At 39.3% G+C, this 26846-nt stretch overlaps 1 protein-coding gene across 1 annotated transcript in view; it reads right to left on the bottom strand.

The window, feature by feature from the left end:
- Positions 1-15237: 15237 nt before the first annotated feature.
- Positions 15238-26846, bottom strand: part of LOC145940024 (uncharacterized) — a 298072-nt gene continuing 286463 nt past the window's right edge. The window contains exon 14 of the mRNA XM_083044795.1: positions 15238-15774. The gene's annotated coding sequence lies outside the window, so the exon portion shown is untranslated. The remainder of the gene's footprint in view (positions 15775-26846) is intronic.

Here is a 26846-nt window from a genome sequence, read left to right as displayed (position 1 = left end):
TTGAATATTTCAGGTGAATCGAGAGAGAATTTCGAGAATCTTCGTTCTTTATGCATAAGGTTGTCCTAAGGTGGCGACTAATTGTAATAAAAAATGTCGACACGAAAATAGTTTGTCGAGCATGCATTTATTCGGAGCTCAAAAAAATCATAAAGCATATTAAAATTTAGATTTTACATCAATGCTGCAATTTTTTATATACTCTTGCGTTATGTCTTTCACATTATAATGAAAAAAATTTCTGAGATTTGTGCTCACATATTCCGAGCTTACAATCAGAGAGACGAGTTTATAGTTTCGTGAGAATGCGGAGGAATTTCATCGATGCATCTAGCATTGTGTCAAATTTACCATTCACTGAATCATTCTTCGATAATTTTAAATTATAGTCAATAATTTGCCGCATAGGAGAAATTTGATTCGATTGAAATTGAATTCGATTCGATGCATCGCGCGGATGCAATATGTATATACGGTCGCTTCTCGTAGTCAGGCAACACGGTGCAGCTGGCGATTACGAATGTATATGGAAATCGTGACAAGTTCATTTAACCTCTACGTGCGGGATGCAATTCGTTACTTTCTCTCAAGGTATTGCTTTATCGATATTTCATAAGCAAAGTTCCTCGCAGGCCTTTCTTTCGCGTGCCCAATATTTGCAATGACTCGCGAAGCTGTCAATGAATAAAAGCGATCATCAATGTCGCTTCTCTCGGTTGATGAACAAGAAATTTTGATCTTTGATCTTTCGAGGAATCCGCATTGCGTTTTAGCCTCGTCTTTTTAAACTTCTTATACAATTAAAAACTTAATGTTTAATTCATACGTTCAAACTCTAACAAGCGACGGATAATTACTAATTACCTTACTAATCATGAGCTTCTCATATGCAAATATCTCCTTCTCGCACTTTTAATAGGCAGCAGTTTAATTAATCAATTGACGCACATGAAGCTAATTAATACCAGTTATTCTTTTATGTTGCAAACTATGTGATTTTTTCTCTGCTGTTGTTTTAACGAATCAAAAGAAGACTAATGTAATCTTGATTGCAGTGCTTAGATTTTATTAACGTGTAAGATGTATTATATTATATATGCTTAAAAAATTGGTGAAAATTTCGAGTGCGAAGATTCATGCAAACGCACGCGAAACGAGCCTTATAGAACGAGCGTAAAACGTGCTCACCCAACTCATGCCCTCTTAATCATTAGTCTTCGCGTAAAAAGAGAGGAATCCTCCGAAAGATCGCATGATGAACGCGGTTGCTCTTATAGCCGCGAGTGAGGAATTAAATTAATATTAATCTGGAGCACACAGAACCATCCAAATTCTCGGTTACAGGCTGCAATTTGCATAATTTTAGATTTCACAGCTGCTTCGTGTTTTTCGTTATTGTGCGCGAATGCATGCTGCGATTTGCACTTCCCACTGCATCAGAAATGCGAATACAATTTCAATTACTATTCATCAAATTTATATTTATTTTTATTTTAGAATCAGAAAATAATAATTACACATAAAGAGGTGAATTATTCGTGCGAATCGCTAAGTTACACGATGCATTTTTTTGCATTGTGTATTCTGTATTAGTTATCACGAATATACCTTTTATATCGGAGTATCAAACTCCTGAACTTTCCGTTCACGATTCGTGTCCAAGTCAGACGTTCTTGGAAGCCGAGGTAGTTCTTAGACTCCCCAATTAACGTGAGGCTCACGAGCGAAGGAGGGATCTTCTCTGGATATCGCGGAAGGAGTTGCTAGGAAGCTTGGAAATCGTGATTGTCACGGACACAGTCGAGTGCAACCCATGAATATCGATTCGGTTGACCGGTACCGATCTCATCGACCGGAACAAATCAGTCTCGTTCTAGAGAAAATATTTCCGTCTATGTAGCCATATTTAATATCTTCTTTCTTCGATTTTTAGATCATACATATTTTTATTTTTAAATAATACTATATCGTAAAGCAAATATAAATAGATCGTAGATTGAATGTTTTTTCAAATCGAAGAATTTTTATCTCTTATATATTATATCATCCATATCTCTTTAAATTAATTATAAAAATATATGATTCTATTTCTTTTCTCCGAGCATATCTAGCGAAATGCGAAAAAAATTTCACGAGAATGCCGGAGAGGTCTAATCTGGGAATTGTCACGGGCGTGGCACAAGCTCGATCCGTGACAATCGGCTAAGTTTATTGACTTCGAACCTCGCCGAACGGAATCACGGATATTGACAACGAAAGCGTAGTAATGCGCGGATTAGTTCTCCTACGAGATCCGTGACAATTGCTAGTAGATCGCTTCAAATCGATTTCAACGAGCTGGAAGAAAAGCACCTCGGTGGTCCGCGACCTCGGTGGTCATGCATCGTCGAGAATGAACGAGGTTCCTTGGTGACGACCACCATGGTGGACTCGGTGGTGGAAAAATGGTGATTTAATCGATGCTCCTCGCTCATTTCTCTTCCAGTATCTTATATGAAGGGTTGTCCGAAAATAAAAATATCTCGATTGTAAACCTCTCTGCGGTTAAAGAGAGATATCAACCAAGTCATTAATCATTAGTTGTGCCATTAATTTTTAATTTTGTTTAATTAGAGTTGCAATTTTTGTCGCTACTTTTTTCAATGCCTTCCAATTTTTTTTAAATTGTAACGCAGAGGAGAGTAGTTAGTTATCGTCGTTGCGTTTGTTCTTCAGAATCTTTTTCACCATGTTATAACTGAGAGATCGGCAAATATTTATTTCGCTCGCGAGAGATTTACAGACGAATTCGCGCTCTCCTTCGCTTTCCTATGCCTATCGGCATTTACACCTGCGCCCCATCCTTCTTCGTTTTCCGCGAAGAACACGCGCCCGCAATTCATTCCCGCTCAGCGATCGAGTTCTTGGTTTATCGTAACCTGTATCGGCGTTAATTTATCGTCTTGTTTCCCGGGACGGCATTAGAAAACGAGAAATCGCGCGGCCGCGGCGTTACAAATCATGCCGAGAGCAACGCACCTTGTCGTCGTTGCAATAGTAACAACTATTCTAAATAACTAAGATTAAAAATTAATGATCGCCTCTAGCTTCGTCGATATTGTCATCGTAAACTCAGAGATAATTACAATCTAGAATCTTACGAATGCGCTAAATAATTGTAATGAGCAATTAAAATTGGTCCTTTAATTTCTCGTCAAAGGGTTCAAAAAAACTTGACAATCTCGTTACATTATTTAATCAAAATATGATCAATCATAATTGCAATTGTATTGTTTGTAGAAAAAGTTGATTAAGATATATTTGTGAATCTATCTCCTATCTTATCTCGTATTTTAGCATACTTTCAATTTCAATTTTCGCGACTTTCCAAATGCAGGAAAAATTGTGACAGAAACTGTAAAATGCGATTGCCAATTTTACTGATTGTGAGAGAAAGAGACGATGGAACTCGTCTGCGGTCGAGCACTCCCACGTTATATCATCGGTGTAGGCCGAGTCTTGCATCGCATAAAGTCACGTCCACGACCCACCCGCCCGCAAAGCAACGACTCTACTACCCACTCGTGTTCAGCGAACCGAGTCTAAACTTGCGAAAAGTTTGTGCCGATCAACGATTCGAGCCCCTCTGACCGAATGCGCGATTGCGTGCTACTCTTGCATCACGATCGGAATCGATAAAGAAAGCGCATACGTTTCCGGAGCCTTATGAATTTTTCGTATCCTAAAATGATATGCATTTCATAAAATGTTAAAAATGTAAGATGCATTTTTTCCGAATAAATATGTTATCGGCGAATGTAAATCGATCGTCTGAATAAACAATATACACAAAAATAGAATTTAAGGAAAGAAAATGACTGCGCTTTTAAAGAAGAGAATACGCAATAATTTATAAGGAGATAAAAGATATAGCAGATTTCTCTCTTTCTCAAAAATTAAAATACAAAAATCGAGTAACCGGTCCACGATCTTCTTACAGATCTTGCTATCCCAGAGCGACGTTCTTCTTTTTTTGTTAAGTACCATACCTGGTATAAATACCCTAATAAAATGCGCTCGTCACGGGCGTCAGAGCCAATAAACAAGACGACGATTCAGTTTCATCGAGGAGTCTGATATAGCGGTGATAGCGTGATCGCGCGGCAGATAGCGTGACGCACCTGTAAACGTAGCTTAAACTTTGGAGTCAGCCATTCAGATCAAAACGAAAAGATTTCTTTTTTGCCAAACTCCGACGCTTGCGTGTCCATAATGTTTCGCTGACTGTTCTCCAGAGAGAGCAAATGTTAAGCAATTTTCGGAGCGGCCGAGTCGTTCGTCGACGATTCGCAGCGTGAATCCGTTTTCGGTAGATACTTACAGGGTCCTCAAGAGAGCCCTATACAACGAGGGCTTCCCATAACCTGATGAATTAATCGCGCGCGTACTCCAAAGGGAACGCACGAGCGACTTTACGAATGCGGGTATAGAATGTGTCTGCAATTTCACGTGAATGCGCGCGTGTTCCTTCAACGAACACGCGCGCCCTTTTCTTTTTCTCCCGATGTCTTGTTAACGTAATCCTGCATAATAAACCCTAAATTACCTGTACGATCGTTTCGACAACTTGATGCTTCGCCAGTGGCCGCGTGGAATTTCTTGAATCTTTGCAAACACTGCATCTTTAACGCTATTAAGTTGTGCGTTTTCACTTCATGCATGTTCCTATGTTTATTGTACATTTATTAGAAAATATAGGATACGTCACAAAATATAGCACATAATGCAAAATGATTTTATACATGTTTATTGTGATAGATGACGTGTTTAGAGCCCGCAAGCTTTAATCCGATATACAGAATCAAAGCCGCTCGATTGTCCTCGTTGCGTAGCATCCAATTATGGTGACTTCAACGGGACAAACAAGGTTGCCGAGTGCCAGATGTCACGAGAATACGTGGCGATTCGGCAAAAGAGGCGGCGAAACTTTGATGCAGACCCATCTTCTCTAAGAGCCTCGTGTCACGCACGCGTTCGCGTGAAAGTCTCGAGGCGCAGCAATTCCTTTCTCGTCTCTAGCGTCTAGAGCTACCGCTCTCTTCTAGGAATAAAAAGTAGCTAACCGATCGAATTAAGGGCTAACGATAAGTGGAATGTCGGCGAAAATAACAAGTCAAACGCCTGCTCGCAGCGTTTAGGGGCGATCATCGGTCGATCTAAACTTCTAACTATCCCACCTAATTTATCAGTCTCATTTTGTAGCTAAAAATATTTCACGATGTAATATATAGGATATCTTCCCTGTCGGAAAATTGAAAACTAACTTATGTGTTTAACAATTGCAGTTGTTGTTAGAAATATTTGTTATAAATATATAATAATAAAGATAGTATAATTAAATAATTTTTATTTTATGATTTAAAAGTTACAAATTTACAAATTTACATTTTTTGAATTTTTAACAATAAAATAACGTTTTAATTAACGTATATTGATATTAATATCCGCTGATGATTTTTAGTCATTTGTATTTCTGAAACATCCTGTATGTTTAAAAAAAATAAATATAAGATTTAGATATTCTTCTTTTTAGCATTTTTATTGGTGAATAAACTAAATTGTGTGTCGAATAAATCTATTACGAAATTGCGAATATTATGATGTTTATAAATGCTTATGAATCTCTAAGCATCTCTAAGAACAATGGAAGCTACGATGAATTTACGCCACGCGGAGAAATCGCGATTCTTGCATAGTATGCGTGCGGAGGACGTCAGATGTTTCCAGAAATAATTCCAGGGCAGCTTTCAAGGATAACACGATTCACAAATTAACCCGGCACCTCTCGCGTGATTCGGACGTTACCTTAATGGTAGATGAGTCACGCACGATACACGGCACGACATAGTTTATAATCCCACGTCTTAATCGGATCGCAAATTATCACTTTAGCCGCTGAATATCTCTCGTACAATAGGGCCTAATCACGGAGGAGGGCAAGGGGGAGAGAGCCTCTATTCTTGCAGAGGCAGCTTTCTCGGTTGCAACAACTACCGCGTACCCGCTGGCGTCATTAAACACAAATCAATGGAACCGGCTTTGCACGAGATGGGAATCACCGGCTACCTCGAGGAAGTACGAACAGGTGAAACTCGAGCAGATATGAGCGCGTATGTACGTAGGAACGAGCATACCGACGTCCTCCAGGTAAAATCACATCGACGAACACAAGCATGTGGCACAAGCAGAAATATATTTCGCGAATTTTTGCGAATTTTACTATTTTCGTTTTTTCGATATTTTTAGTTTATAAAAAATAATTAATCGTGTGAAAAAATGAAAAATGATGATAGTACACGTACATATATAACACAACGATGAACTATATAGATCCTTCGGGGTATAATAATCGTTGTCTGAAACGATTACAGTGGTGGTTTAAGAGCATTGCGATACGAGGGACGGGTCCTACCACTTGGAATCAAAATTGGTATGTCGTTGCCTCCAGCGAGAACCTGCAGCGGCAAACAACAAGTAACTCGGCAAGGTACTGGCTACCCTATGCATACAGAATGCTGCTACCAACCTTCCGGGAAGAGAATTTATTATGTGATCTAATTTAAAGGTGCGTGATGTATGAGGGTGCATACCCTCGCTCTTCGATAAATTCAACGGCCGCGGAGATTTTATGATTCGCTAAATTCCGCCCGAGGAATCGGCTCTAAAGATGTCGTCGGCTTGGTATTTCTCACCGCTCGAACTCGAAACGCCGGTATAATTTTCTAACGTTCATCATTAAGTACAAGTAGGAAATTGCCTCGCGGATAAAGTTAAAACGGGTATAAATTTAAATAATATCTCGATATACAAGCCGCGTTTTATTTTTTCTTTATACGGAATCTATAAAAAAGGGGAAGCCCGGACGTGAAATCGGCTAGCTGGCAGCTATGGGCCGCGTAATTTTCGAAATTTGGGTCCAGTCCGACATTCGCGTATGAGATATGAAGACGTAACGACGCTCGTTCTCTCGAGCGGATCACCCTTCCTGCCGCATCTCTGCGCCCGAAACTCGCAGTCGGAAACATTGCGTAATTGCTCGGTGCAGCCTGAAGCCGAGATCGCGCGAGGCATCTCTACAAACGAAATGAGGTACATAAATTTCCCGGCGCTCGCGTTTACAACGCGTAATTAGTTGGAACTCGAAAAATTCGGCGAGAGGAGCGTCACCAGAGCTGGTCGACGTGTTTGCGCCAGAAAACGACAAAAAAAAGAAAGTCACGTGTTCCCCTTTTCCCTCTTTCGTCCTGATTGCATCGCGTAAAACGTATCGGTGAACCGGGATACAAATTATGCAACGAACACCCAAGACGTTAAATTCCGTTCTTACGAATGCGACGGACTTCTTAATTTCTCCAGCACGTGCCCGTCAATTAAATTCTCAGCTGCGTATAATTATTTACTTATATATCTGTGCATACGACTTAGAATATTTTAACACACTTTTTGTGATCGAAAATTTTTTGTATCTTTATTATTTTGTCAACAATTTTGCAACTTAATTTTTTTAATGGTTCCTAAAAGATTTCCTTAAAAAAGTTACATCAGTCATTCAACAAGTTTTCAAGATTTAAAACTTTTACAATCAATACATATTTTATATGTAATATACGAGACAATATAATAAAAGAATAACGGTTTACGATAATGGTGCGAGAAGGGATGAGAGAGAAGAATATAAAAGCGACCTAAACTTGTAAGTCTTAACATATTCAGGCAATTTGCCTCGACCTGTAAGCCGCGCAGAATATACGTCGCAAGTATGTGCGCTCAAAAATTTTACGCACTATTTACACTGAAGCGGCAGATATATTATGTACGTAGGTGAAGGTGAGGAGCTGCATCGCGAAGATTCAGGGGAGGCTATCAACGTAAATCAATAACGAGAGCACTTTGGCGGCGTATCGGCCAGCTGCCGTCCACAGCCACTGCCTGCCTCGAACTGACATTCCATTGCGGAAGAGAAGAGGGGAAAGCTATTGCTTTTTCGTGGTCTTTACACAGGGAATCGCATTGACGTCGTAAATAATAACACCACGTAACCACAGGTTCACGCAAGGTTTCGCTTGCACGGAACCGGGAACCTATAACCGCCCGTGCACTTTCACCAATTATCTGACATTTCGCGAAACGTACCGACTTGGCCGCTCGAGCTTTTACCCGTGACACCTCATCATGGTTATCCAAGCTCGACATTTCGGAATCGCATCATTCAGCGAGTGAAATATCGCAAAATAATAACCGCGATACCAGATATTTGCGTATCGCGGTTATTATATCGCGTTCGTGATGCGTTATGTATCGCTTTATGAGTTTCCGATAAATTTAGGATCCGATAGCTATGATAGAAATTAATGCCGGACGAAAATGAGCTTTTTGCTCGCTCTGTAATGTTGGCGTTTTCATCTACATATTTCGATCAATTCATCGGATATCGTCGAAAGTTGTCATTGCTCGCGTTCGGCAATGGAACATTAATCACCCGCAATAAAATTATATTAATCGATGATCATAAAATATCCGCTGGACGTATTAACGGGTGTAATTCATCTTTTACGTATGCGGGAACACATATTCGGTGATTTCGCATGCGGTCTTTCACGTCCAGCTGTGCAAAGAACGCCAACAAACGAGATCGAGCAAAAATGATTTAGTTTTGACAGATGCGGCCATCCAGATGAATTGTAGCACAATCTTCTTGTACCAGCAATCATAACTCGCGAATAAAATATGAGACGTTTTACCAATCCGTTATTGCATTCGCGACTCGCTATGCAGATACGAATGCAATTTTATATTCCGCGAATATTCGTTATTGGATATGAATATCTGTGAGAATATCGTGTGGAAGAGAGTTTACTTATAATACTCGTTGGAAAATATTATTTATTGCATTAAATACACTGAAATTCCTGTGGACAACTGGTCAGGTGTCGTGGTGTCGGCAAACGTATTAACGATTAACAGATATTTGTATTTATGTCGCCGCTGTGGTATATGTTTTACGACATTCTTAGGTAGAATGCGGCGCGATTCTTTAGCGGCGGGATAATAAGCAACGATAATATTGAAAAGTTGTATCCAGAGATATTTACTGTCGGCGAACAGATAGCCTCGTGATGTAGCTTCTCCGAAGGATTCTTCGCGGTTTATTATTAACGGAAATGCCGGTTCGTTATCCGCTGACTGACAAATACGATGCTCAGCTCTAATAAAATCAGTGTTTCGCGTATGTTGGTACGTCGCATAAAGTACATAGGTTGACGTAATAGTATGGTATTATCGTGTCTTCAGGGCTATCACTTGCGCTGTTTAAGGCCATCATTATTCCCTGTCAGCGAGTCATTGGTAGGACGCAATGAAATTATTGCCATTTTATAAAATCCTCTCTCTCTCTCTGTCTTATTTTTCTTATTTTTTTTTTCCTTCATGACGTCTTTCGACCCCTCGAAAATTCGCAGCGTCTCGGCTGAAACGAATAATTATCGCTAAAGGTCGGCTTCACATTTGTACGCTTGAGTGTAATCGGTCTCGCATTCTCTCCAACGGGCGCGAGCATCAGACGAGAGCGAGACGGCGTACAGTTATTCCGATAAATATTCATAAAGCGGGAAAGATGAAATATGCACGAGCTGCTATCCGGACTTGTTCGCTGAACAAGAAGCGAATAATAGCCCCCGTTATAACTGTAATTGTCTACCGTGTCGTAATTTTGCGCGCGTAGATTTTAAATGTATTCCAAGAAATGTATTCAAAGAACCTCCCTGAGAGATAAACGAAGATGGGTGAGTTTAGAAGATCTGATTCGCGAGAGGAATTCAAGGATCGTTCCACTGTGGTTTATACTTGCGTTCCGATGGTATTGGTGAAAGTAGCAGTAGTCACAATGTAGATGGAGAGAGAAAGAGAGTAAGGGAGAGGAAGAAGGAATCTTTTGCACGCGCTGCGAAGGACAACGAGGAGGCGAGGAAAGGAACCGAGAGAGAGAGAGGTGGAACCGAGAGGCTTAATTAATGAGACGTACGCGGCAGCTGCAGATACCGAGATGCATTGTAAATATACAGCGCTCCGAAAAAAAAAAAAAACTATTGTCGCCGGATGAGATTTATACCTGTCCCCAATTACGACCTCGCGTTGAGGCGTCCGACTTTTTTTCGTCCGTTGAACAATTCGTTGGGCGCGCCTTTTTTGCGTCAATGCCCCGACTCCGATAACATTCGCCGCGGACCTATCGTTACAGTTGCATTTACATGGGACAACAAATGCCCGGCTGATGGTGTTCGGATAAATCGTAAAACCGCACCCACGTGTTCATGAATTTGCTCGTAGGATCGCCCATGCCAAGAAGATCTTATTTCTTATGGCGAAAATTAGCGAGACGTCTCCTCTTGACATGCAGCCATAAGTAAACTTTAGAAAACACGTTTTTATTTAATTTACAAAAAAAATATTAACATTTACTGATCAGATAAAATGGCAATGATGTATTCGTACTTACTCGCTATTACGTCAAAGTGTTATTTCCTTTATTAGAGCAGATACGAAAATTAGTAAGCATTACGGCGCGTCGAGTTATTATCGTATATAATAGCCATTATACGCAAAATGGAATGAGCATGGCAGTTAAAATCATTTCCGAGTTACGCACCTCCAATCTCCCGGTCAAGCGCAAAAAGGGCTTGAAAGCCGCCCTGCCGTCGGTGGTAGTAGAAAGTAGTAGAAACGGAAGACAAATTACGTATCATTATCCTTTCCACTTCATTCACTGCGAAGGGATCCATAGAGCCAGCCGAACGCTGCTCGCGCTGCGTGTCGGCCTCTCGTTCGGTCGGCAAAGCCTTACCAAATGAAACCCAGAGCGACTCGTTAATCCCACTCAGCGCGCCTTCCGAGCCCTGAGCAAATGCGAGATTAAATTCATCAAAATCCAATCCTGCGCAAGTGGCCCTTCGGGGTGTTGCGCAAATGAATAATGCATAAGTGGCACGCCACCTTTTGCGCCCTGCTGCCCTTCTGCCCGTCTTACCTTGCTCGGGTCAGTTTTGACGTCCCCTGATTAGATCGTGCGGGACGTGTCTTACGGAGTTTCATCCGTTTCATTGCGACGGCGGACGATGAATTCCCGCGGGACTGACAAGGAAAAGGCGGTAGTCGGTGACTAAGAAGTAAAGCAGATGTGAGTGATTGTAATTGCGGAACAGTAGCCGAGGTATTGCGAATCGCCTTTAGCATACGTTGCGTGCGTTTCGATATGCACTCTGCGAATGCATTGTGAATGTATGCCAGCAATGTTTTAATGGACTAACTACAGTGCGGCATCAGTGCGGTTCAGCGAAATTCGAGAAAATAAAGTCCATCTATATTTTTGTACGAGGTTGTTTCAAGCGCTTTATAGAAGAAATATATATCAAGAGATGTAATAGAATGTAATAAAGATGTAAAATCAATTACATACTGCGGAATGATTGAATATATGTAAATGTTTGAAAATGCAAAATGTATAAGTTACATTCACGCGTGACTTTATATCAAATATTAAAGATACGTTAGCATAATTTTTTTCATATCACGGAACCTTGAACAGCCTCTCAAACAAGGAGGCACGTCCTCGAAAACATAAGAAACCTGTTGCGATAGTTGACGTTTTTGTCCTTTGGCTGTTGACAAGAGCCGCGCGCATGGTGCACGGAACGTAAAAACAACAGGTTGCACTCGAGTGCGCTCGGCGTTCGTTAAGTGGGCTTGGTGGATATAATGTTGCAGGAAAGAGGGTTTCAAAATGTCCACGCGGTACAAAAACGCGTCTTTCGCTGTAGCTGACATTCTTACTTGTAGCTGTATGTGTGTGTCCGAGGCGTCTGTTTTTCAACCTCATGTTTTGCGAATGTAAGAAGAGTTGTACGGAAGAGACAGTTTGAGGTCTGCCAATGGAACGTAACTCTCTCCGTTACATTGAGTATTCAGAATTTGTGATAACGTCGATTATATGAAGGGACCAGAGAGAATACTAGATCTCTGAAATATCCATATGTCGAGATGGTCCACGCCGCCGTAGAATTCATAGAAGATCCGGAGATGGTGGTGGCGCTGAGGCACGTTGAGATGAAGGTAAGTGGGTGCTCTCCCGTCCCCCTTCAGCGGTCCAGTCGAATCAGTGTGGATTGTATGCAAATTGCGGTAGCGGCTACTTGAGCGCCGCCGCAGTTTCGAACAGCCCGACGTGGAAGGGCAGCAGTTCGTTTCTACCTTGGCAGAAGCCTGCGGTGTCTCTGAATAAAACATCTCACGAGGAATTTCAGCTCGAGAAAAGACGAAGAGAAAGGAAGAAAGATAGAGAAAGGAGAGAGGGAAAGAGAGAGAGAGAGAGAGATGACCGGTCGTATAGCTCCTCGCCGAGTTGTTAAGTACACGTCGCACCAGCTGATACTAATTAAAATGAGGCTCACTTTGGCCGTGCGTTCTCTCGTTTCTTTTCGCCTCGAACGCCTTAGCCACCCCCTCTGTCTACTCACCTTCTTTCTCTGTGCAGTATCCCATTCTCCTCTATCTTTGGACCCGCTCCTCCTTTCGCGTTCATTCTGTTTTCTCTTACCTGATGCCGCTCGTTTGAGAAGTGAGTCTCTCTGCCTCACGGCTAAGAATATAAAGATCCTATTTAGCCGTTATTACGAAGCTACCTACGTAAGCAGATTATTCTGTGCCACTGTTTTTTCATCCCGTTACACGTGGACATCACAGGGAAAGCGACAATGAGCCGTCTGCAGAATATGACCGAAATCAGAATTTTGTGAAAATGACAATTACTCAATTCGGAAATATTTGCATTTCGTAATCTTAATCAAAATACAAAAATATAAGAATCTAAAAAATCGGAGAGTGAAGGGATATTTTTATGAAACATTGATATGTAACTGCAGATATTTTTAAAGGCACATAATTTTATGATATTTTTTGTAATAGAAAATATATCATCGAAAGAAATTCGATGATCGATAAATAAGCATTTGAAAAAAAGAATTACAATTCGTATAAAGCACTTGACAGCTGCCTTTAAAATCCTGTATCGAAGTTAATAAACTCTCTCAATGATACACATAATTATAATCGTTATTCGCCGTGGAAGTGAGAAAAGCGATCGAATGATTCAACTAGTTCGCGTATAGCAAGCGAGAAAATACCGCATTTGAGTGCGTCTCTGCATAGGCTTTAACGGAGTATTCACTCAAGCTAATGGGAACAGATGGTACTATCAATAAATGGCCGATACCATTCCTTTAATGTGACATGCTCGCTCGCACGAGGATCTTACGATGCGAAAACTATCGCAATAAACCGCGATGACTCGCCCTCGCTCAGCTAATGGAGGCTGTCTGAAAAATCTGAAGGAGCAGGTGTTGCTCGCTAGTGGCGAACGTAGTCTGGAAACGGCGGTGCTGCTTCTGTCTGTACTCTTTACGACCGAAAAGCAGGAGCTATCGCGTGACGTCGAGCGGTTAACGAGACGAATAAGTAATATAAACCATTCGACGTCCAAGGTCTGCATAAAGTCGCGCTTGTATTGCTCGTTTGCCCGAAGCGGCTAAATTAGACGTTAACGGAGACACGAGGACTGATTGAACGCTGCTTGATCGGACCTTGTATCCGACATAAAATCAATTCAAGGAATTTGAAAAAAGTCATATGCCTCAGGCTAAATGTATTTTCAATTATATTAGTTATATATCATATTTGCTATATAACAGTCAGAAGATTAAGTATGGTTATTTAATGAGCGAATATATGTGCACTTAAAGAAACAGGTTTTAATATTTTTTTTGAGAAAAGTTGTGTGTGTAATTTATTGAAATTATATATGCAAATAAATTTGATGTTAACGGAAGCAAAGAAACTAATCGAAAAAGTAAAATCACATGTTGATTCGTTTTATAAAATTAAATTAAAAAAAAAATTTGTTTGATTATTAATTGGGGGGATTATTAATTGGAAATATAAAAATTTAATTATATATATTTAGTCTGATGTGTTTATAATAGATTTCATTATAACTCTTATATATAATCTATAACTATTTAATTGTAAGATTATTTTATAAATAAATAAATTGAACATTAACACGATAGTATAATTTATAACAAATATATTTCTGTTTCTCCAACATCATTTTGGATGTAAAATTAATTATATTGATTATATTTGTATATAACATTTAGATGATGTACTCTTCTCTCGACTCATCTTAATTTATAATTTAAAACCTTGAATGCTTCGTCAATCGATGCAATCTGCGTAATGACAGACTGCTTATTGCGAAAGAATATATTTTTCTGTTGCACTCGCATATCATCATATCGTGATAAATTAATGTTTCTTTTTTTACGTTGAACATCTTCATGTAGAAATAACGGCTCTCTCATTCGTGTTACTGAATTTCTTTTTGCACTTTGCGTCTCGCCCGGCAATTTCTACACATGACTTGACAATTCGTTAAGGTGAAGAGTTCGGAGAATAAAATCCTCTTCGTGAATCTAATATGATTGTAGTGGTGTTGTAGCAGTCGAGATCGGTAAACGACTTCCTGATGAACAGATTCAGGGACATATTTTTTATATTGAGCGTGGTTAATAAATTAATACTTTATAGATGTATATATCTGTGTAAATTTGTGCCGGTTGTGTGCAGACATGGCGCGTCGTTTTATTAATCTACTGCTGCTATATCGAGTATTTTTAATTATCTTTGTGATAAATTTTTTTAGCATTTCACAATCCATTGTTCTGCCTAATAAGATTGGCCCAATTCCATCGGTTATCGGCCATAAGGTGGCATGCCATTACGTCATCCTGTTTTAAATGGAATTTTTTGCACAGGTTAGCAAAGTCGTGTTAGACAGATGGGCAAAACGGCGAAAAAAGAAAACGGATCGCGAGAAAGGACCAAGTTCATTAATTATCACGCTGACGGAGTCTATTACATTCGCCCTCCATTCAAATTTTTGATCCACTCGATGGCTATCTAAATTAAGTACGCCATACATCGGCTTTACATGAATCAAGATTTTTGTTATTTTCTTCGGAAAAGGATCATTAATTAATAAGACGATACATGCACATACATATATGTATATTTATCCTACATCTACATACACGGATAATTCTTACATTTTCGCTTATCTAAATATAAATCGATATAAAAATTGTTCATTAGATATATAAGTTATATTTTTTAATTTTGTTATTTTTCAGAAATCCTCTTATCTTATAATACGAGAATACAATGAAATTTTTGTCACGGATGAGAAAATCGCCAGGTTTTCAAAAGACAGTAGATTTCTCTAGTTCTTTTGCGAATGCTTAGACAGCGTTTTCGACAAATAATCTCCTGCCGAATTGGGTGGTGCAAGGGTGGAACCATTCGGTTTAATGTATGCCGTCCGAATGGAAACTCCTTAGCGCCTAAAATCGTTTTATCGGCGATCGATAGTCGCGATCGATATTCCACGGCGAGATGGGATCGCAGAGAGTCCGAAAGCAGGGAGATCGGAGATTCCATCGCGTCGGCAGAGAGACTGAAAGAGACGGAGGGAGAGCGGCTCTATTGTTCTTCCATAGGGCCACGCCTTGTGTCTGTAATTACAGACAGGTCCCTGCGAGAGAGAGCCCTTTGATGCCCGCGCCTCGAGATCCGCGGGCTCACCGCATAAAAGGGATCCGTAGAATCTTCGCGGCGATCGATCCTAGACTAAAAGAGAGATCTGCGGAGATGAATCGGCCCGAAATTAGAGATTCGCGATACAACCTGTTATTCTTTTATGCAGCATTAGAAATATAAAAAACTTTGGACGAACTCACGGTTGCTATTATCTATTAATAAATTAATTATATATAAGATATGAGAACATATTTAAACACAAAAATTTTCAAGTAATAAACATAATACGAAAAAGAAAATAATATGCCTGTTTAGTTAATTAAGACCACCAAAAAATGATCGAAATGCTTTGATATATAATTATAAATAAATCATATTTAAAAAGATTTTGATGTCAGTGCTTCGATGTATAGTTTATTTATATAAATAGTATTATATATTTTTTCTCTCTGGTGAACCGAATGTGTAATCTGTTTAAAAGATATCGATACAAAATTAAAAATGGTAGTAGGAAATAATTCGAACGAAATCGTGAAAATTAATGAAAGTTTCTTTCATAAAAATATCGGTCTGATCGCACTAGAACGAATCCATTTCTTTCCTTCCAAATGTTATCGCTATTTATGGCAGATTACTTTCCACCTCGCAAGAGTTAGCAATATAAGCGCCAGATTGTTCTCGCCAGCCGCCGACTGAAATATATGACGTAACGATATGTTTTCACGGCGTGATATCCTCGGAAAATTAGAACGGATCCAAACAAAGCGTTTCCGTACTTTATGTGACACCTAATCGCCGACCTATGCGCAAACGCGGTTAAAAGGAAAAAGAAAGGAATAAGAAAGGAGAAAGGAGCGCGGGCGCATATATATACCTGCTTCAAGAATCGAAATCGTAATTTTTCGGTGTAAGTCAGTTGGCATAGGCGTTACCACCGTCGTGCTAAGTTATGTGCGAGGAAAATGGTAGGTGCGTTATAAAGCGTGGCAAGGCGTTTCAAAATGGTCCGCACAATGGTCCGCTTGTTTTCTTCATAGATTTCATCGTAACTTACAAATCGGAAATCGAAATGGAATCATTCGAGCGCTTCTTCTTCCAATGGAACATATGTTTCTCCAATGGTAGAAATTTTTATAAATGCTTCTATAATTCAATTACTATGTTTAATCTTTTGATCCCTTGTTTATGGGGGATCAAAATTTCAAGTTTCTATTACACAAAGAGAAGATTATATAATAGTCTTTTATGTATATGTGTTTGATTTAATGGATATTCAAGGGATGGAATTCAAGGGATTATTTTACAGCATGGTGGCTTGATAGAATTAGACCAGGATCTTATATACCAAGATGGTTCCAAAGTATCGGATTACTCAGGCCTACCGTTCGAGCTTCGATATTTTTGGCAATAACCGGTAGCTGCCAGAGGATTATCACCGAGACGAATCCTATAGTGGAAATTTATTCCGCGAAGTAGTTCGGTGACTGGACTAAAATAAAGAAGCTCGACTATATGCTCTATTGGCTGGCTTTTGATCGGCTACCGCCAATATTCTATCGACTATCGCCACTAGGTACGCCGGCCGACTAATAGGCGCGTCTCCAATTTCAGTCAATAATTTTTTGTGATCGTAAACGCGCCTCAGATTAACTTTGACGCTGCGACGAGGCGCAAACCCAATTAAGAGTCGGTCGTATAACGCGTAACCCTGTAACCTTGCTTGGCTTCTAGGTAGAGAACAATATGAACTGTCTCTCTCGATGTAAAAAAAAATCTAGTCGGCAAAAGAAAACGCGCGAAGTCTGTGAACAAACTCATCGATAGTGTCTTTATCTATTTAAAAGCCTTCTATTTTTAAAAAATAAAAATTATTTATTTAGACAACACTGAAAAAATTCCATGAAAAATAAATGTACAATTTTATCAATAGTCATCGCAAGATTAAAATGCATCTTTTAAGATTGCAGCAGAATTCAAGCTTATCTCTCGTGTTTACCGGCATTTCAACTACAAATTGATCTTCGCTATCTGTATAGTTTCATAGCCGTCAGTGAAGATCGCAGAAGAGTGGCTTTAAAATTGGCCCAACCTTTTTGGCTGGATGGAATCATAAAGATCGGCGATCGCGAATGTAATGGCATTCCCCGCTGAGCATTCCTCGTCGTAATCTGTGGGAAGCTGAGGTCCTGACCCCACTATGAAGGAACGTGATCTTGCGAGTGCAAGGCCGTCGCGATTCACGAGATCTCCATGCAAGAGAGAGCACGCCACACGAAATTTTAGTACCGCGGTAGAAATACTTAAGATAACGTGCTTTCTTCTCGTACTCGTCGTCGGATTAGCATCACGATCAGCAACTGCTCCATCATCGTAATTAAAAATTCGCATACAAATTAGAATCAATATTAATTACAAAAAATTAAGTTTTTGCGAGGACGTAAACATAAATAAAAGTGCTCTCAAATTGCACGCAAGGCGTGTGTAAAGAAACGATCTCTTTTAGTTATTGTAATTAGTTTGTATTTCTAAATATAGAAAGAATTGCCATTCGGTATTCAACCGATTCGAGAAATAAATGCAAGATAATTTTACGAACGTCTTATATTTCACGAACAGATTCGTTAGTGTCTGCATCATTAATTATTTAATCGTGTCCGTGTAATGTTATCGGATCCAATTTTCTTAATTGCCAGAATCTGATACACCTATAATTCCAATTAGCATTCGAATTGATTACGTAAGTATCATTTTACTAATTAAAAGTTCTCTACGCAATTTAGTCGGTGGAATCGGGTGGTCCATTGAAAAAAAACTAAAAATATTTTGCGGATAAAATGTGTGCGTGTAAACTCTGATGAATATTTTGTTCAGCCCATCTAAAAAGTGAAGCGCTGACTTGCTCTTTTCTTGAACCTTTTTCGAACCTTGCGAATTATAAGTTTAAGATTTTATTAGAATTATTTTTAATAGTAAAAATATTATTAATATAATTATTTTTGAAAAAATTATAGACAAGAGAATATTATCATGATTTTAATATGTAATTTAAAAAACTAAATTAGAATAGATTGGACAAATTGAGAACCGCTGTAGAGTATTCGAGTGTCCTAATTGAAAATCGGTCAAAAACTGACCACCTCTATCTTTGCTCAGTGATTCAAGCGGTGGCTTCATTAATCGCGACACGGACCTCCATGCTGCGCGGCATATTTGATGACTTTGTGACCACCCCATACAAAATGATTCCCTTAATGAAAACACGATCATACGCGATAAAAGATGACCACCCTTGATTACCTCACAGAAGGCTGCACAAGGTGTAGCGGCTCGGTATCGCTCAGCAGTGATTTATTTCCGTGGTAGAATTAAGAAGATAATGAATAATTATTCGATTTAATTATAATTACATTGTACGGCCGGCCACATCCAATGAAAGCATCCATTTTCTCTTGCATTTGTAGCACGAAATTAAATTTCATTTCTAATGTAGCGTCCGAGTAAATTATAGAGAGAGACATTCGAATTATGATTTAGTTTAAAATTTTTTCCTCTCGCCGTTCCAACCTATAGCTCGATAAGTCCTTAGTCGAACCTTATAATTATGGATGATATCAGTAATTTCAGGAAAAAATATATGGTTATGAGAATATTTGTATTTTCCAACTAACATCGTCGAAACATCGTCGATTCGATCGATCATAGGAGTCGATTTATTATATAGCTCGATTTAATCGATCAAAAACGTGATTAGCTTCTAATAGCCTCGTGCTTTTTTATCAGAATAGTTTATTTTTCATAGTGAAAAGTCAAGAGAGCGTCGAGTGCCCAAATAAAAGGGCTGCGCCGTGATGGAAATCATAATGATTCAGCAACACCTGCATCGTATTTTTTCTATAACTATAGAACGCCCTTCTATGCACATAATTTATATATTAAACATGTTATTATTAGTATTGTTAAGTATCATTAATTTTGAATATAAAATAAAACAAAACAAATACAATATAGTATTTCTTACCATATTTCTTAATGCAAGCTGTCACAAATTTGCGATAATTTTGATCGATTAAAAATAATTCTTTTAATGATTAGGGAAATTTCGACGAGTATAACAATCTCATTGCAATCTCAATATTATGATAACACGAGGTCTACATTGATAATGAACATGCGGTTGCAAGACTTTACTACAAAGACGAAGCGGTGACGCATCACAAAGAACGAAGATTTCGTTCTGCATAGAGAAGTAGCATCTGTCCGCAGTGATTCTCAAATTATTGTTTTTTTCTGTAAATTAATTTTGTCTATCTTCAAATGCAAAATTATATATTACAATATAAATATTTTTATATAAATTAACGTTAATTTACAGTAGATAGGATCTAATCAAAATTATACATCTACTCATAATTTATTTTTTCATGTCTTGCTTGAATTACTTTTGTTCTGTTATTATTATAAAGGTCTTTGCACTTCATAATCTTGTAGCCATGGTACCATATAAAAGATCAAGATTCTCAGATATCGTAAATGTGCACGCTTGTACGCTTGACCTTTCCTTACAATGTAATACGGATAATTCACATCATGATACTTTATATCAAAATGTGTTTCATGTACGTGCACTTGCTGCTGCAATTTTAAGTGAAAAAATCCGGCGCCTGCAGATCTATATAAAGAAAAAAAAAACTGAAGAATACCATGTACCCTGAATGCTGTGATGAACTCGACGAGTCAAAAAAAGAAAAATTTTTCTTATCAAGAAAGATCATCAATTTTCATTATTATCGTATTATAATTTATGTAATGCATTATTTATTTCCTTATTTATAGTTATTTATATGAGTTTATTAAGAATATATTATTATTTCTTTCAGATTCTACAGACCTTGAAGGAAAAATGAGGAGAACTAAATTCTAATTTCGTCGTAATAACAAAAGGATTAAAAATCTGCATAAAAATTTACCGTGAGAACCTCTGTATCATGTAGGCAAGCAACGCGCTTCGTGTGGTCCACATTGTCCGCGGTCAAATTACATGGAGCGGGGTGCTTCTAATGGCAGTTCTCGTTCCTCAAGAGAACCTGCAGGACGGAGATGCAGGGCAGAAGGGGGTTGCTATAAGTAAGGAAGAGACGAGGCGAAGGGGATTCATCGGGAGCGACAGGGAGAAAGAAGTTGCGTCGCAAAGGAGATGACAAAATAAAACAGTCCGCGAAAAGAGAGATAGGGAGAGAGATTTTTCGCGACGAAGGAAGAGCGCGAGACTCGATTCGATGTGCTTCTTTGATCATTTGAGAGTAAGATAACAGGTTGAGAAATAAAAAGAAAGAGAGAGAAAGAGTCGTTCATACTCCGACGTCATTTTAGTTTCGTTTTGATCTTACTACTGCCACGCGACACAGCCGTGAAGAGATTGAAACACCTGCTCTCTTCGTTGACATGCAAAGACTATTTTTGAGGCGACGAGAATAACGTGTTTGAGACGATGGAACATTGTTCACGCATTGGAATCTTGAGATACAAGTTACAGGCGACAAATTTTACACAGTACGATACTGAACTTATTTTTTTTCGACACTACACAACATACAGGTACATGTGCTTGATTAATTGGGACGATATGCTTATTTAATCGATGTAATTCCTTCATTATATTTCTGTTCTCATTAAGATCAATTATCTTTCCCTCATCAAAAATAATATAAAAATATTTTCGTCATTGCGTAATTACTTCTCAGAAGTTGCGTTTTCTGTACACAACTTTTAACCGCAACCGCAATCTAAACTTATGGATCCCGAATGATGATAATGATAGCGAGATGAGAAGAATGATGATTCGTATTCGAAGAGTGGGGACAGTATCTTTCGCGTGTGTTTATATAAGTCTTTATAAGGCAATCACATTCTTTTCGAATGTTATCTTCAATGCATGACCCACGAGCTGCTGGTAGCTCGAACTGGTTCCGCCAGAAAGGCGCCGCGGATATTTTTCTCCGTATTGCATCGCACGGATGCACTGTGCACGACTCGATCGTGCAGCCGCGAGGTGAACCGGGCGATCATTTCGATCCGCGGAATCACGGATGTTAGCTCGTTCCACACGGTTTCGACGTCGAGGAAGCTGGCTCGACCCACGAGCTGCTGCTGGTTGGCAGTTGGCCCCGAAGAAACATCGCAAAACCTCCTGTCCGGTAATAACCGTTGCACCGGCGCTATCCAGTCATTACCAGCGAGCTTTGGCTCGATGCATTAACCCTAATACGTTTTTCAGGGTGGTCTGTTTCGTGAACTCGCGCCACGCCGTGCAAATATTCGTTCACTGTCTACGATCAAAAATATATTTGCATGCAAATATGTCTCTCTACCGGAAATGTTTTATTTACAACTTCAAAAAGATTTTAATGCAGTGATTTAACGTAGTTGTGTTACACTCTCTCGAGACTGGAATGCGCACTTATATATATAAATTGTGCCGATTTGTTTGACTTTTTATTCATCGTTGTCATTATCTTTAATGTCACATGATTGACCCCTTCATATGTGCTGGAATATCAGCAGCTGTCAGGAGCAATGTACCGCAACGATTATAAAAAAACACGTCATTATTACGCCAACGTAAAATTCATTATTATTCATTATATGCGATTTATGATTATCGATGCACTATTAAACCCTAACATTTCTTGCATGCGTCGGTTTTGATGATATTAACGGGATTTCAAGCTGTTTTTATTACAATAAAATGCTTAGACAATATATATGCAATAAAGCAACTATGCAGCTATTTATCATCTTATTGATTTTGATACGTATATTTTTATTTAATTACAAAATATCCGTTAAGCGTAATAACATAAAATTTATTAATTAATATAATTATTATCCCATTTAATTTAAATGATACGATTTCAGGTTTTATCTGATTGATTCCAATAAATTGCTTTTATGGGTCCTTAATGAGATACACGCGGCTTATCTCGTTAAGATGCTCCGAAAGTGTCAAAAATCTCGCAGTTAAATTAAATTGCACGATATCGTCTCGTTGAAGTCACAGTTATGACATCGTCGATGTACCTCCGATAATCAACAAGGTGTACTACTCCACACATCTCAAGACAAATCGGCGGCTTTTTAATTAAAGCCGCGGTGGGGCACGGCGGGAGCCTTTTGCGCAGCATCAAAACATGTACTTATATCGTTATCACGTTTACATTGGATCGACATTGCGTGCGTACTACATCATCGCGGTGACTCTCTCCCTCAGACCGGGTGGTCGATCTACTCTTGGCAAGGATATCATCGTCGCGATATCCTTTTCACCGGTAAACTCGTTTATCCGGATATACACGCGGCAATGTGCCTCCGCGAATCTCTCGTCATCGATCGTATCCCTCTCCTCTCTTACCCCTCTGCGTCCTCATCCCGTACCCTCTCACCCTCGCGAACCTGTGCGGTCGCGCGCGCTCTTAATGGACCTGGCATTAATTTTGTAATTAAATCGTCGCGGGTAATAACAGAGCGCGCTTATCGCAGGGCGCCGATCGACCGACAGTTCCACGTTATGACGAGATTATTAAGGGCCAATTACACACGGAGTACGTTTTATCGTAGCGGATAGACCGTGGATTCGTTCGGGCACCGTCAACCGCCCTCTACTTATATTGACAATGATTTACGGATTGCTTATTTATTGAAGAAATTATATCCTATGTATGAAAAAACCTTCTTCCTCGCTTACGAGGAACGGATAGAAATATTGTAGAAAAATTATATATCAACTGCAAATATCGAGAAAAGAATTTATTGTTACGGAAGAGAAAAATATGAGAAAATCCATTTTCTCGAGAAAGAGGAAGCAAGATTTATGAAACGATCTCGGTGAATGAGACGGTAACATATAGCTAATATATTTCGCTCAAATCCGTTTTACTTTACGCGTCAGATTAATTTCGTGCTTACATATATCGCGGTTCCAAAATTCGGGCTGGGAGATACACAATTGTGGTATAATTTTCCGTGATACATAAATATATATTGTATATTCAGCGTTATCGGATTTTGCCATTCGAAGGGTTTACAATTGCCGGCAACGCCCGTTTTGCAAATGCATTTGCGCGTTCCAGTATTGCCATGATTTCGCCAGATTAGCCTTCTCATCGTTAATCATTAGTCGCGCAATCGGGATGGCCTCGATTCTCTAATAGTGCAAGTCCCTTGCGGAGATATTATTTGCATTCCCCGACGCTACCAGATAAACTTAATGGACTGTATTATCAGCGCACGAGCAAAATGATCAACCTACGGTCGATCGAAAGATTTCACTTTTAATTAAATGGTCCCGGAATTGGCGACGAGAATGGAGATGGAGTAAAATAAATTGCCGGCAATCTCACCGCCAGGAAATACATCGATCGTACACGCGCTTAATAATCGGTACTCGAAATTGATTCCGTACCGGTTATCACTTTCTTCTTGTACGCGTGCGTATTATACAAGAATCCGCGATGATATTTTGAACGCTCCGTGATGATTTATGACAAGTAAAGCGACGAGTATAAATGGGCAATTATTTATCGTTATTTATTTTTAAGACATCCGTGTCACAAGCCAGCGTTCTCCATTTGGTTTAAGATAATTCATGTTATAATTTTCTCTTATTTTAAGAGAGAATCTACACTAATTTGAAAATAAGCGTCTTTGAATGCGCTTCCGACAGAGAATGGTAGATTGCGTCTAAGAAGAAAGGAACCTACCTAACAGGACAAAATATATATTCGCGAGAAACAGCTGGAGACTAACAGGACGGACATTTTCAGAAGCTTGTGGTTTGCAGCGCGGTAAAAAGAACAATTAATTTTAATTGTCCCATTCGGGCGGAGCGTAGGTACACGTCGCATGGCTAAAATGGTCGGAATACTTCTCAGTGGGTCCATTAAGAATCGCTCGTTGTAATTGCCGCGTCCACCGGCGTCCGATTCCTCCTCGTGTTTCCTCTCTTCAGGGTGCTTGAAATTTAAGTACTTTGTGGCATGTTGTCCCGACCACGCTTACGTTCGCATTCGTCTATGTTCGCGTACTGTGTTTCACATACTATCTTATAATGCCTTAATGTGAATTTTTATATCCATGCGTTTAACTGAAGTAATTAATAATTAAGTATTATATATATATATATAATTAATATTCGAAATATTAGACGAAAATTCGATTTACTTAAAAATTTACAGAAATGTAAAACACGAAAATATTTTCTATATATAATAGAAGAAAGTCTCAAATATAAAATTATAAGATCGTTCCATTTTGATCCGCTTCTATCGACGAAAAAACACTGACAAAAGACTAAATTTATTTACGAAACGTGACCTAACCGGTCTGCCATTCGCTTCCCAAGTACGCGATAACGACATAAAGAAATATACCATACTAGTTTCTCAAAATCCTCTGAAACCGATCTCTTTAAGACGTGTCACGTCATCGCCGTGAAGTCTTAGCGCCTGTTTCGACGTACGAACTGTCAACAATGAAGTCTAATGGCTAGCTCTGAACGTGTCAATACCGTATTTTGTACACAAACGTCACGGTACAATGGTGGCCTGCAGTCACGAGGTATCGCTGGAACGCAAACATGTTATTCCGAGGTGTCAAGATTCCTGACGTGGAATGCACCGATGGGATTATGTCACGCTTGGATAGGATCCGTCTGCTAAGTGCCAGATAGAGCCGTTCATCGACGCGAAATATCTGACTCCAATGACATGAGAAACTGTTACGACTGTATTAGTCATCAATAATGAAAACGCGGTCGACATTGCTTTTTTCTTCTGAATCTTATTATTTGGTTCCTAAATTCGGTCAATAAATTATCCTCTCATGTCACATTATTATTCTTAGCAAGTATACTCTTGAAATTTAATACTTATGTGCGACCAGTACGTATAAGAGTAATTGTCTTAAATCCACGACGTAGCTGACATCGTAATGAATAGCCGGACTCTCGCGAGATGAACGGATGCTCGCCGCGAGTGACGAGAAGCTGGGCGGTCGGAAATGATGATAGAGGCGCGGAATGGTTATGATGAAAAATTATTTGTACAAGGCAGGTGTTTCCTCACGAATGGCCCCTTACCGGTCTTATACGACATTCCAACGTTCATTGTTCCGTCATCCGCGACACTTTTAGAGACACGCGGCTGCGAATCCCACCCGCGGTCGAGCTCGAATAACGAGAAGTATTTTACAACCGTCGCCGTGGTGACTCAACAATAGTTCTCATTAACGTCTCTAACGACGCGCTTATTAAAATGCGTCGGGCGTCCGCGTATCGCGAGAATTGAATTCTGATCCCCGACACTCCACGGCCGGAAGCGAGATGCAAGCTGGCGCATAAGAATTTCTTTTTCGGGAACGGAAGCTTCCTGTTTGTCTTCCAATGCTACTAACGGCGGCACGAGAGATGTAACTATTCTCGAGGTGTGAAGAAAGGTGTTGAAGGCATAGTCATTTATGGCTGCACGCACGTTTTACAGCGACTATCAAACGACTCTTATACGTGACCAGGAGAATACATGTCGAATTTGAGATATCAGTTTGAACATATAGAATAAATGTATCTCTATTGAACATTGTATTATTAATACAAGCTTTGTCAATATTTTTTTGTAGAATAAATAATAAGAATATATCGTACTCGTGGTGTACCCGATATACCCGTTGATAAAAAAAGACGGATGAAAATGATACAACTATAAAAATTCTCATATAAAAAAATCTCATAAGAATTCTCGCTTCCTCTTTCTTAAGATGTTTATCATTGTTTACGATAGACCACGGATAGTACGATTACTCAGCCGGATATCGCAGGATAGCATTCATAGTTAATCGCAGGAATCCCCTGGATTGCGTCACCTTACACGTACCCCCCGTGGTACGCAACCCCTAAAAGCGATGAATGTTAATGAGCAACGCCCCTCAAAATTATTCCGTGTACCGGCCATAATTTTGAAGTTAGGAATGTAAAAATGCCCTATCTGGAGGCGCGTGTAAAGAGATATTATACGAGAGAAAAGGTGGGAATAAAAATTTTAATTGGTCCGTCAATTTGCATAATTGGCGCGAGCCTTGATGAGACGTCGCTAATGTCTACCGTCGCTCAGCAT

Source organism: Prenolepis imparis, unplaced genomic scaffold, assembly GCF_030444845.1.
Source record: "Prenolepis imparis isolate NDT839.2.m4 unplaced genomic scaffold, iyPreImpa1.0 SCAF_8, whole genome shotgun sequence".
Classification (NCBI taxonomy): Eukaryota; Metazoa; Arthropoda; class Insecta; order Hymenoptera; family Formicidae; genus Prenolepis; species Prenolepis imparis.
The sequence above is the reverse complement of the archived record's forward strand: the minus strand, read 5'-3'. Positions and strand labels throughout refer to the sequence as shown.